The sequence below is a fragment of the Cucurbita maxima genome, unplaced genomic scaffold (assembly GCF_002738345.1).
Source record: "Cucurbita maxima cultivar Rimu unplaced genomic scaffold, Cmax_1.0 Cma_Scf00020, whole genome shotgun sequence".
Lineage (NCBI taxonomy): Eukaryota > Viridiplantae > Streptophyta > Magnoliopsida > Cucurbitales > Cucurbitaceae > Cucurbita > Cucurbita maxima.
This window is the reverse complement of record NW_019272036.1, coordinates 2,595,160-2,607,734: the sequence shown is the minus strand read 5'-3', so window position 1 is coordinate 2,607,734 and position 12,575 is coordinate 2,595,160. Positions and strand designations below refer to the sequence as shown.

The following is a 12,575-nucleotide window of genomic DNA, read 5'->3' as shown; positions in this document are numbered from 1 at the left end:
ATTATGCTGGTGATTTGGATAAGCGACGATCTACTATGAGATATTTATTTACTATGGTTGGTGGACCTGTTTGTTGGCGTTCAACATTGCAGTCTACGGTTGCATTGTCTACCACTGAAGCAGAGTACGGAAGCTTTTAAAGAAGCTATTTGCATGCATGGTTTGATCAATGACTTGGGTATTTTGCAGGGACATATAGATGTATTTTGTGATAGCCAGAGCGCTATTTGCTTGTCAAAAAATCAAGTCCATCATGCTCGTACAAAACACATTGATGTCCGTTTTCACTTTATTCGAGAAATTATTAGCAAAGGGGATATTCGTTTACTAAAAATTGGAACTGCTGATAACCCTGCTGATATGTTGACAAAGGTGATCGCTCGTGAAAAGTTCTGCCATTGTTTGGATCTCATCAACGTCGGAAGGAAGGAGTAGTGTGTTGACGTGGTAACAACCAAATTCGCTATCAACTTGGAGATCTTATGACAAGGTGGAGATTGTTAAACACTGTCATAAGCCCTATTCTCTAGGACCAAGACCTATTCTCAAGGTCTTGCTAATATTTTTAGGCTTGTTAGTTTATCTTTAGGTTTAGCAGAAGGCTATATAATGTCATTCTTTCTGCTGTTGAAATATCAAGTTTTTTAGTGCAATATTGTATGTCTTGAGTGATTTTGGTGTTGTGAGTACATTTGTTCCGCTTTCGGCTCACAACAGGATCATTAGGTAATCTTGTTGTACCATTGCCTTATGGATCATACTCTCAACTGTGGCACCTTACTGAAAGTTGTGTTTCTTGAACTACCTCCTGATAAATGTAGACTAATGAGACACCTTTCTCTCAGGGCGATGGCTATAACTCTTTTATTATCATAGTAGATATAAGTGGATACCCTTGACCTATAAAAGTTCTCATATTACTAAGCTTTTTAGCCTCATAGTGCTCCTTACTAAATTCAATGAGATTAGGGCCTACAGTTATCTTCTTCCTTTAGCTCATTGGATCATATAATGTAACACTTTGTCACATAATATATTGGACAAAAATTCATATAAGAATTCCATTCGCCACCTACGAACTTCTATACTTCTCTTTGAGTTCTTTGATGTTCATCTAGACGGTAAAAATTCTTTAGGTATTGGTGTCATAGTTGTTCCTTAAGCATTAAGATGGCATATAATGTAACAATTCATGCTAAGAATTTGGATTGAGTTCCTACATTTCCTATCTTGTATATAATCTTATTAGGGCATAGCTTATCTTTCTGTTTCTCCCTCCTCAAACTTTGCTAGGGTTGGAGGAGCCAATGTCAATTCTTGTCGTTCATCTAAATCAAGTATTTGTTTAGATGACGGTCACTATCTAATTAAATCTCTGGAATTAGATTTGTTTGGATTTGATTTACTTTTGATTTCATTAGATTTTGTTTAGATTTGATTTGTTTATTGGTTTTCTCCAGATTTTTAGGTAGGTTTTCTAAATATCTTTTTCTATTCTCTATATATAGAGTATTCTTTCTCTTCATAATTCAATCTTCTCATCTAACATTCAATCACTCACTATTTCACTAACAATTGATATCAGACCTATCTTCTTAAGGGATCTGTGAGATCAAAATGGGAGGAGAATTCAGTTTTTCAGCGGTTGCACCACCGGTCTTCGATGGAGACAATTATCAAATGTAGACAGTTCGTATGGAGACTTATTTGGAGGATTTGGATCTTTGGGAAGCAATAGAAGAGGATTACGAGGTCCCTCCGCTTCCAACAAATCCTACTGTAGCACAAATCAAATTATAGAAGGAAAAGAAGACAAGGAAATCAAAGGCGAAAGCCTATTTGATGTTGTATCTCAAATGATTTTCATGCGAATAATGTCCCTCAAAACAGCAAATAAAATCTGGGATTATCCCAAGGCTGAATATGAAGGAGACGAGAGGGTTCGTGGAATGAAAGTCCTGAATTTGATTAGGGATTTCGAGTTGCAGAAGATGAAGGAGTCAGAGTCGGTGAAAGAGTACTCTGACAAACTACTCAGCATCGCCAACAAGGTGAGATTGCTTGGTTCTGTATTAAATGATTCCAGGATCGTTGAAAAGCTGCTAGTCACTGTTCTAGAGAAGTTTGAAGCCACCATTACTACTCTGGAGAACACCAAAGACCTGTCAAAGATTTCTCTTAAAGAACTCTTGAATGTTTTACAAACACAAGAGCAAAGGAGGTCTATGAGGCAAGAAGGGGTGATTGAAGGTGTCTTACTTGTTAAACATCAAGACAGCAGCAGGTATAAAAACAACAAAAATTTCAAAAATCAATTGACGTATGGAGATTCATCTGCCAATTATCAGAAGACAAAAGGAGGAGGTTTCAAAAAATTCTATCCACCTTGCCGCCATTGTGAGAAGAAAGGTTATCCACAAGACAAGTGTTGGAGAAGACCTGATGCCTTCTACTCCAAATGCAATCAACTTGGACATGAAGCTGTGATCTGCAAAGTCAAAGATCAGGTGAAAGAAGTAGATGCACAGATAGTTGATCAAGAAGAAGAAGAAGATCAATTGTTTATGGTCACTTCTTCCTCAGGCAAAGAATCAAGCGAGAACTGGTTGATTGACAGTGAGTGCACAAATCACATGACATATGACAAGGAGTCTTTTGAGGAATTAAGAGACACCAAAGATAAGAGAGTAAAGATTGGCAATGGTGAACACTTGGAAGTCAAGGGAAAAGGCACAGTAGCTATAACAAGTTATGAAGGTACACAATTTATTCCATATGTTTTATTTGTACCTAAAATTGATCAAAATCTCTTAAGCGTTGGTCAGCTACTTAATAAAGGCTATAAAGTGTTGTTTGAGAATAAGCACTGCTTGATCGAAGATGCTAGTGGCAAAGATTTGTTCAATGTCAAAATGAAAGGAAAAAGTTTTGCTCTAAATCCGACGGCCTTTATATCCAGAGTTAGTGCTACTGAGATTTAGCACAAAAGACTTAGATACTCCTCAGCGAACACCATCATTAAATGGTATGTTGTTTTTCGACAATCGGCAAGGATAATCGGCAACTGAAATCCTTTTCGGTGAGAGGAAATCATTTGATGAGAAGTTGTTAGAAGAAAATAAAGATGCGAAAAAGAATGGAGAGAGAGATATTGCTTAAAATGAGGTGCTTATTTCTTCTGAACAAATGTCTTGTTCGGCCACCTCTTCTTCGAGCTGGCGCTCCGCTAGTCCAGGTAGTTCACCTCTTCCTAATAGGTCTTCCATCCTTCGGTACCTGGCCGAGAGGTTGATTGGTTGTTCTATATCTCCAACTCTAGGATGTAAAGGTGGTTTGCCGTGCACCGAACTTGTGTGAGCAACCGTCATCGATCATCGCGGATCCTAAGTAGCTCGCGCTTGATGACAATGTGGCAGCCGGCCTTATCGAGTTGACCCAGACTCACAATATTAGTTTTGAGCCACGGGATGAAGTAGACGCTGATGGTTAGCTTGTGGTGCGCTTGCCTCGCTTGCCGACGAACAAGATGGTGTCGTGCCCTTCGATCTCGACGACTGAGCCGTCGATGAATTTCACCATCCCGCGAATCCCCGAATCAAGCTCGAAGAATGCGGACTTGGCCCCGGTCATATGGTTTGTTTCCCCTATGTCGAGGACCCATCGCCGGTGCTCTTGCTGCTCGCCTCTTTCACCGATTTGAGCGAACACGCGCTCCTCCTTCAGGTTTTCTTATGCACAATTGGAGCTCTTCCTCTGGTTCGAGGCTCACCGGAGCAGTTATGCCGTCGTCGATTACCTCCGTGGATTTGGGGGGAGCTCTTCCTCGAGATTAGGGACGTCAAGTAGGACTGATGTAGTCCCCATGAAAAGAACCAGCTCGTCCTCCTCAGATTGAGCCACATGGGCCTTCTCGGCTCGTATTGTGGGAAGAGAGGTCACCTGTGCGTTTGGAGCTCTTCCTCTGGTTCGAGGCTCACCGGAGCAGTTATGCCGTCGTCGATTACCTCCGTGGATTTGGGGGGAGCTCTTTCTCGAGATTAGGGACGTCAAGTAGGACTGATGCAGTCCCCATGAAAAGAACCAGCTCGTCCTCCTCAGATTGAGCCACATGGGCCTTCTCGGCTCGTATTGTGGGAAGAGAGGTCACCTGTGCGTTTCTTCTTCGGTGGATCCCTTTTGTTCTTAATATGACTAACATTGAACTTGCACAAGTGACCGACGCTAAGTCGCAGTCGTCCTTAAAGCGAATCTTCGAGAGCTCCTTTTGCAGCTGCTCGATGTTGAATTCCCGCACTCGCTGTAAACATCGACCCAACAGGATTTATAATTCCCTCCCAGGCCGATTGCATTTTCTTCTACTCAAACCTGAGACCTATGCGTTGTTAGGTCAATGCTCGAACCACTTGAACTATTCAACTTGATTGTTGATAAGATTGGCTCCTCCAAAATGATATACCACTGATGGCTTCAACCTGGCCACTTGTTGTTTTTCGACAATCGGCAACTGAAACTTTTTCGGTGAGAGGAAATCATTTGACGGGAAGTTGTTGGAAGAAAATAAAGATGCGTAAAAGAATGGAGAGAGAGATAATTGTTGAAGACTTTTGATTAAAATGAGGTGCTTATCTTCTGAACAGATTTACCTATTTAAATATCTAACTTATCCTAAAAATGGCTGGAGAGTGGCTAACTAAATTTGTGTCACTTCCTACAAAATTGTCGTCTAAAACTTTGGTAATTCATCATTCGATGTGTTTGTAATTGCCAAATGAATGTATTCAATAACTAATGAAAACGTGTAAATCTAAATAAGGAAAAATCTCAGGTTTTATCTAACATGGTAATCTTTATTACATTGTTTTTATTAATGATCTAACAAGAATGTGTTGGATATTCTTGCTAAAGCAAAAGTCAGAAATTGCAGGTATATTTTGGAAATTCAAAGCCAAAGTTGAGAATGAAGGTGCATGCTTGATTCAGACTATAAGATCAGATAATAGCAAGGAGTACACTTTAGAAACTTTTAACAGGTTTTGTGAAGAGGCTGGAATTGAACATCAATTGACAGCACCATACACTCCTCAACAGAATGACGTTAGTGAAAGGAGGAATAGATTCATAATGAAGATGACGAGATACATGCTTCATGAGAAGGATCTTCCAAAACGTTTTTGGGGAAAAGCAGCAAACACTGTTGTGTGCTTGCAAAATTGAATTTCAACAAAAGCTGTGAAGGACCTGACACCATTTGAAGTTTGGTATGGTTACAAGCCTTCTCTAAAGTTCCTTAGAGTATTTGGGTGTTTTTGCTTCATTTACATTCCATAGGTCAAGCGTGATAAGCTTGACAAAAAGTCAGAAGTTGGCATCTTTGTTGGATATAGCACTATATCCAAAGCTTACAGAGTTTTTCAACCACACACTAGTCGTACTATTCATGTTAGAAGAGTCTGAAGATGAACGACAAGATGCTTTGGTTGATGATGCACCTGTCCGAGGAGGAGCTTTCAATGATCGAGTAAAACAAAATCTGGGAGTTGGTTGATCGACCTCTAAATAGAAAGATAATTAGATGGGTGTTCAGAAAAAAGCTTGGAGTTCACAGCATCTAAACAAGGAGGGTTAAAGATCACGTATTTGTTTAGAAGTTAATATCTAATTAAATCTACCTTAGTAGTTAGATTTGTTTTGATTTGATTTCCTTTTGATTTGATTAGATTTTGTTTAGATTTGATTTGTTTACGGGTTTGTTATCAGATTTTCTCTAGATTTTTAGGTAGATTTTCTAAATATATATATATATTTTTTTGTATTCTCTCTAATATATATAGAACATTCTTGCTCTTCATAATTCAATCTTCTCATCTACCATTCAATCACTCACTATTTCACCAACACATCTAGATGTAGATGGCGTGTTCAACGTTGATTCTACAAGCTTCGCTCATAACTTTAGAGAGCGGTCTTATAACTTTCTTGGCACGTGATACCTTGTGCCTTAAATATTTCATAGACCCACATACGTTAGAAAGTACCAACTCTAGACGTGTAGATGCTATCTTTGTAGCACACTTTTTGAATGACTCCTTTTGTTTTCACAAATGTTGTTGGGAGTTTCAATCATTGTCAGCCTTATTACCATTTTCTTCTTCTCCATCAGCTTCAATGGCTCAAAGTTGAGATGTTTATAGGTAAGAGGTCCTATAGTGTTATGATCTAGAGTCGTTGCTTTCATGCATCTTGACTATATAATTGAGAATTTCAACAAAAATATCTTGGTCTTCGCCATCTTCACATGAGTAATCAGCTTGATATTTTTATCCAATAAGCCAAGAATGAAGTCACTCATCTTGATGTTCTATCTTGTCTCCAAATAGTCCAATACTAAATAAATTGTTTTTTTATATTAAGGACATAATAGATATCTGAAATGGAAAGTTTTCTTCCATTTTGAAGTTTACATCATTTTTTCCTTTAATTGGACATTTGGATAGATCCCAAAATGTTATGCTGCCATGTTCACCTTTATCGAGCATCACCTTTATCGAGCATGGTAAAGAACTTCTTTCTTCTGTGCATGTGGTTCGAGGCTCTCAAGTTTAGGAACCACGTGACCAATTTGAGGTGGCTCCATTTTGTTTTATGACATTAACAACACTAGTGCATCACTCAACTTCTCATCCTCACGAAGATTAGCCTTCTTTCCTCTATTATTGTCTATATTATTCCAACCGTCATATGAGTAATAACCAAATTTCTTACAAACATAGAACTGATTTTGTGATTTTTCTTATCTTCCTTGTCAACCACATCCTAACCTGTAATCTCGGCCACAAACCTCATTGCTTCTACGACCATTCTCTTAATTATCATCAACTTGGTTACTACTTGTTCATTATAGTGGTTATCACAACCACCTCATCCTCCATTTCGACCCATGCCTACCTCTTCTTCAATGGTAGCCTCCTCTTGACATAACACTCATGACTTGCAACATTAAACATATTCTCTTTTTATATATATATATCTTGGCGGTAAGAACGTGATGTAAATTTTTTGAAGGTTCTAGGTGCATGAAAGTGATGCACGTGCCATTAATATTTACAAAAGTGATATACATCTACCTATGAAAAACGATACATACTTAGTAAACCCTAGAGTACATAAGTGGGACACCTAATGATGTTCATATAATCTAGACACATGTTAAATACATGAATGGGACACATGAACCATTAAGGTACATGAAGAATTGCCTACACGAATTAGTAAGTATATTGATGTGGGTTCCTCTATGGGTGAGAAGCTACACATAGTGATATTCATGTTTTTTTTATATATATATATATTTTCATACTAATATAAATATATGTAGGATTTGTTATTTATAGTAAGGGAATAAAATAAAGTGATTTACAAGGGTCTTTTTTCTCCTAAATTGTTTTTCTTGTCGTGTTTTGAATTTAGTCTGAGGGCCCAATTTTTAGATGTTTCTAACAAGTGGCATACTGCTACTATAAACTTCCTACATTCAGTGCATTGAACCATAACGATAGAGTACTTGATTGAAAGTGTTACCTTACTCAAATAATCGTGATTCTTACTCAAAATTTTTCAAACAACTATTTGCAACAATTTTGGCCTTAGGAGATAATAGTATGTGATCCATGGATCTCCGATTGGAAAACTGTATTCAAACTCCGTGGCTAGTCTGTGTTCTTTGAACTTTTCAAACTTAGCTAATTGAAACATATGAATAGCTAAAGGAAGAGAAATTAACCGAAACTCCGTTAGTAGCAGCGATCGAAAGTGGATGGGGGATTTGAAGAAAAACAAAGATGAAGGTTCGTATGAAATTTACATTTTCAATTCAAGCCTTAGAACTCAACTCATCTGCTTAAGATCGGTTCAAAGGATCATTTTTGTAGAAGGGCTTGAAGACTGATAAGCTTAGGTTGGGGAGAATTTTGAGAATTTCATTGTCGGGTAAGTTTTGACCACGAAAAATTCACCCTCAATATTTGATCTATTTAATTGAATCCAATTCTATTAGTTTGTAGTGATTAATGAAACAACTTTAATGAAGGATGTAACCACCTGATCACGATAAGAAATTAATACTTGATTTTTCTTTCTAATATAAAATTTTCAAAAATTTTATTGAGAGCATTTGAGATCAGTAACACAGAAAAAAAAAAAAAAGCTTAGTAAAAAGCTCAATAAAAATATCAAAGAAAATAGTAAAAATTGGTCCAAGTCAACTCTGAGGGATAAATTCGTCATTTTGACCGACCTTCCCTAGTTAGGGCACTTTTAGAACTATAACCACAGAAAACCAAGATTGGGTCCAGAGTCGAAACTTCTCCCGAGTTCCTTCACAAGAATTGCTTAATGGTATTGGGAGAACCATTATGGCTATTGATTTATTCGAATTCATCCAGAATTGAATGTAAGCATTTTAAGTTTTTGATTTTGATTTTCCTTCAAATTTGAGAGATTTTTTTTGGAATTAAATTTTGAATTTTTAGTAGGTTGATATTGAAAGATTTCACACCAATTTTATGAAGGGAATCTAAGTTGACTCGGATCGAAAGACTTTGTTCTAAGTATGTTTTATAATTTTTGATGATGTTTGGATGTGTTTGTTTTCTTTTGTGATTGTCCTCAAATTACAACCAGAGTACTTTGTAATGTTGGTTTAAAACTCTCAACTTTGATGAAAGAACCAAGTAGATTGAAGTGAGGCAGAGAAAGTTATGAGAATTAAAAAAAATTAAAAAAAAATTGTAAACTAATCGTATTTTGAAGAAAAAAAAATTCATGCAAACTATGAGGGGCGAACAAGCATCAAGCAAGAGGCTGAGTAGCGTGTCACCCTCGACAGAAGACACGTGTCGAGGAGGAGGAGGAAAGGCACATCGATGTCAGGCAAGGACGCGCATCGCAACCTTAGGGAACGACTCGATCCAACCAATCAACCCGAGCTTGCATCCACTTCGCCTGCGTGTGACAACTAGAACTGAAAACCTGATCTGATCGCCTGAGATTCAAACTAACCTGGATCGTTGCTTGCCTATCAGAAAAGGACACGTGTCACAATCAAAGCACGACTTCATCTTCGAAAGGTGCGTCGTACTTGCGCATGAGTTGCTCGTGTGGGAGACTTCCTGTGTGCATGTACAATGCAGGTAGGTCTCTTTTTGTCTCGTTTGATATCTGTTTGTCATATTTTCAACTCAATTTCAATAATAACCCTAATCTTACTTGAATTATGACCTACTAGAGAAATTTTAAAAATTTTGGAGCTCGAAGACACACGACATCCAAGTAACCACACAAAATTTAGGCAAGTAATACTTAGTGCTAGCATTCCTTACCTCAGATGATTAGAAAATGTATGTTAATTACTTGGGAAGGGTGCTTTTAGATGAGTATGTATTGTATATATGTTATAATAAAACTACCGTTTGCCCCTAAGTTGAGACTTCCAAGAAGCATGTTGTTTTATGTATCATGCAAAGTTAGAAAGACAATGTATATGACTACGAATACGAGTTGGACAACATGGATGAGTATGTTATGCATTATGTAAAATATAACCAAAATGTCTCAATGATGAGATTTGTAACGAATGGTGTTTTATATGCTTTGCGTTCTATTAGAAAGGAGAATAGACTATTGTGATCTATGCTTCGGGTGATTGATGAATGTTATCTCCCATTGAATTTGTTTGCTTGTATGTTTGCATGATATAATATGTTTTAACTACTAGTGTATGTCTGTGCTTCTCTCTATAGAGTGTATTTTATCTACACAGAACTAGGGCATTTGAGTTTGATTTACTAGACGATCTAGGTCAAGATACCTCCAATAGACTAAGCACCTTAGGATTGTGATCACAGGTCATAAGGGTTTAGACTCTAGTGTTCTTATATGAAGAAAGACTTGATGAGTTAGAACATAGCAGTCTGGAGCCAAAAGTCCATGTTAAGCTACTTAGGCACCCGAGGAATCCAGTAGACCTCATTAACTCCCCATATGACTGAAGTGAAATCTAAATTATGGATTACATGCTTAGGTGATCGATAGGCATATCTCCCTAACAAAGCATGCATGGTGAACTCAGTTAAGATTAGGGCGCTACAACTAGTGCAATTTACACGTTGACCTAGGTTAAAATGTTTCCAATAAACCCTACACCCCAAGATTGTGAGCAGCGATCAGAGGTCTAGACCTAAGTGCCTATAGAGATTTGGATTACCTCCAAGGAGCTAATTTCAAGTGCCTTGAAAATGAGAGATGAGATTTAAACTGTCTAGGAGCCTCTGAACCTAATAGACCTCTATGGCATCCAAGGACGACAAAGGTAACGATGTCCTCGAAGTCTCCACTACCTATCCACTCTGGTACTCATTTTGTCAAAAATCCACTCTGATGACCATACCATCGAGGTAGGTATAGGTCGGATAGGGGAGGTGCGTCGAGACGACTAGATGCCCAACCATATGAAAATGGCTAGCAGTCTCTTGAACTGGGCCCTTATGCTATAAACGCGTTCCTGAGAGGGGAGCGTGGGACCACATAGGTTGACCCAGTAGCTAATCGGCACACATGTGGTTGCTCCCCCAAGCTTTGGTGACTATATGGTCATGTGGGAGGATCTGCCAGATAACCTTCTACGGATGATGTTTAGACTAGCATATACCATACTATTTTTATAGAGGGTATGAGATCGTGCAATAACCCAGGTCATCGATCATTCATTACATAAGCAAAGTAATTTACCAAGGTCAAAGAGAAAAAAGATTGTAGTAACCCTACAGGTTGTTAGTAGTTGGTATGTTCTCCGTAGAGCTTCTGCTTCTCTTTCCACTCTGGTACCATACAGTTGAGCTAGGCCTAGATAGTTAGGGTTGTGTGATTGACACGGGACATGAAAAAGTCTAAAGCACCCCAAATGGAGAGGAAAAAGAAAGAAATTTTGGAAACCGAATCTAGTGAATACTCATCATTCTTCAACGAATATATTCAAATAGAATGAATGGTTTTCGAGAAAACCAATTGCTAGAGCTTCATTGATGTCACGGCTTGAAGTTTGATGAAGAAAACATCGTGAGAAACTCACTATAGCGTGCAAATGAAAGTAAGTTTAAGAGCATTGAAGTAATGACACGTGTGTTTCCTCTCTGTCCAAAGATAGGAGACGATGACTAGTTGAACTAACCACTCTCTTTTTTTACCACCTTTAAGTTTTTTAAAAAAAGTTAATTCATTAACGTACCTATACAAGAAAAGTGGAGGAATTTTGAGCTTGGAAATGACTTGAACTTAAAGCCTGTACATTAGCTCTAACCGTATAACCAAGTCAAGTAGGGTGATTTTAAGACAAGACACTACCATGATCTTAAGCCTAATACAATTTCTATATAGCTAAATAGTCACTACCATGATTTCATATTACGATCGACGCTAATATTAAAAAGGAAAAAAATGGAAAAAAAAAATAGTAGTATATAAAAGACAAAGAAAGGAATCAAATACTTTTTTTTCAAATTAATTTTAAGATAAAGTTTTAATAATATATTTTTTAAAAATGTGAAGGTTACTTGACATTAGCATATATATATATATATATATATATATATAATGGTTTATTTTTTATTTTTTCTAAAAATTGATCAAAGGAGTAAGATAGTAAATAATTACCATAAGGGCTAAAATTGGAAAAAGAAAAAAATAGTTTATAAATAGCATAGGAAAAGAAGAATGTGTTCAATTTTGGATAAGCAATACAAATCCTAAATTCTTCTCTAACTTAAATTCACATTTTTTAAATAAAACAAAATTGTTATTTACAACTTAATAAACATATCATTTGCTCTAAGAACGTGTATCTAAGTAGCTTTCTTTCATTCACACTCATAAAAATATTAACCCGGTATGTCCTAACGATGAGATAAATATTATGAATGTAGTACGACATGTCAACAAAAACGAAAGTAGACAAGTTTCACTAAATAGGAGCAACATGCATGCATGGTAAATCACGGAAAGAGAATACGTAAATTTTATTACTTACTATAGGAGAAAATATATGGTGTCATCCTATGGTAAAAAAATTACATAAACTTTGGTAGCATCGGGATGGAAACTTTTGAAATTTAACCGTTGAACAAGAGAGTAAAAAAAAGAAAAATGCAATTGAGAGGATAGTGGGGAAGGAGGGTAAAATGGGAAGCAGAGAAGGTAAAAAAAGCATGTAAAAAGGTTATAAACCAGAACAAACACCACTGTCCCTCTCTTTTACCTTTCCCACTGCAGAGATGAAGGCGCCTGGGTGGCAGTAGCTTGAGTACCCACAAACCCAATCGCGTCCCGCAGGTCAGGTCCTAAACTTAAAGGGATACTTAATTAATGCCCCTTTTTATAACCAAATATGCCCTTCCAAACCTCACTTTTTCTGCACACACACACTAAGACAACAGCCCCTCTAAAAGGACACCCCTCCCCTCTCTCTCTCTCTCTCTGCAAATGGCAATTTAGGGTATTTTTTTTTTTTTTTTTTTTTTTTTGGG

The 12,575-nt window shown here is 37.3% G+C and overlaps 1 protein-coding gene across 2 annotated transcripts in view; it reads left to right on the top strand.

Annotated features, from left to right (window-relative positions):
* The first annotated feature begins 12,275 nt into the window (after positions 1-12,275).
* Positions 12,276-12,575, top strand: part of LOC111494369 (squamosa promoter-binding-like protein 8) — a 2,960-nt gene continuing 2,660 nt past the window's right edge. Inside the window, exon 1 of one of the 2 annotated variants that reach the window (XM_023144298.1) lies at positions 12,276-12,381. The gene's annotated coding sequence lies outside the window, so the exon portion shown is untranslated. Of the gene's footprint in view, positions 12,382-12,426; positions 12,545-12,575 lie in introns of those variants that run through there. The other variant, XM_023144299.1, reaches the window with a different exon arrangement.